Source organism: Sprattus sprattus (genome assembly GCF_963457725.1).
Source record: "Sprattus sprattus genome assembly, chromosome: 14".
In the NCBI taxonomy this organism is placed as follows: Eukaryota; Metazoa; Chordata; class Actinopteri; order Clupeiformes; family Clupeidae; genus Sprattus; species Sprattus sprattus.
In genome coordinates this window covers 22,793,544-22,794,952 of record NC_137912.1, presented here as the reverse complement: position 1 = coordinate 22,794,952, position 1,409 = coordinate 22,793,544, and positions in this window count along the sequence as shown.

The window sequence follows — 1,409 nt, the reverse complement described above, 5'->3', positions numbered from 1 at the left end:
CCACTGATTCAGTTACAGATTCCATTCCGTTCACAATACTTTCGTTAGTTATTCAAACACACGCAACACAACTCACGAGTCAACTGCAGGTCTCCTAGGTCCGTCCGCAAACTGGTCCGGGTGGAAACGCGAGCCACATTGGAGCTAGGTCCTTATTCTGTCCTGGGACAGTGTAATTGGGTTGTGCTAATGGAGGGGGGTGCTGAGTTGCCGTGAATACTTCTGTGTATGATTATTATTACTGAGGTGATGTATTTGAAGACTATTAGTGAATGAAGAAATGTGTATGAATATGTATATTTAGTATGATGTGATATTATTATGCTAAATGTTTTCTATGGCTTTTGTAATTGTTGTTCTGTGAATATTGTCTGTATTGATTTACCTATCCTGGTGAGTTCTCCCAATTAGTAGTTGATTGGTTGGCTTATTTAAAGCTAGTGGGGAGACTGGGTAGGGGAGATTCGGGGTTGCCAGTGTTTGACATGTCAGCTTGCTGTGAGGCTGTGTTTACTTATCTGAACAGAGAGTGAGTTTGGTATTGCCTATGAAGGGCCGGTTTGATTTCTGTTTTGCCAAAGTATTTTCTTTATTATTCTTTTGTTATTATTTTTGCACTTCGCACTTGTAAAATAAACCGGCACTATTTTCTCACTTCAACTGCTGAGCTGCGTCTTGCTTTTTACCCTTCGAACCTTGGTTGTGGCGTCCCGTCCCGTGTGTGAATTGGGGGTGCAATACCGCCTTTTCCACAGTGCCCATGTGTATATATGTGTACGTGTGCGTGTGCGTGTGCGTGTGCGTGTGCGTGTACGAGTGTGAGTGTGTGCAAGTGTTTGCGTGTGTGTGTGCGTTTGTGTATGATTGTGTGGGTGTGTGTGTGTGTGTGTCTATGCGTGTGAGAGTGTGTGTGTACATGTGCAACCGTGCATGTATGTGTGTGTTTGTTCATGTGAGTGTGTGCGTGTGCAAGTACGTGTGTGTGTGTGTGTATTTGTGTGTGTGTGTGTTTGTGTGTGTGTGTGTGTGTGCGAGTGTGAGGGAGAGCGAAGAATGTTACTACATCATTCCCCAGTCCATATCAAGGTTAATTATGTAAGGCTGGAGTGGCTGTGTGTGTGTGTGTGTGTGTGTGGTGTGTGTGGTGTGTGTGGTGTGTGTGTGTGTGTGTGTGTATGTGTGTGTGTGTGTGTGAGTGAGTGTGAGTGTGTGTGTGTCTGTGCGTGTGTATGTGTATGTGTTTGTGCTTTTAATAGTGTAGGAGCGCATGTGTCTGAGTGTATGTGTGTGTGTGTGCCCATGTGTATATATGTGTACGTGTGCGTGTGCGTGTACGAGTTTGAGTGTGTGCAAGTGTTTGCGTGTGTGTGTGCGTTTGTGTATGATTGTGTGGGTGTGTGTGTGTGTGT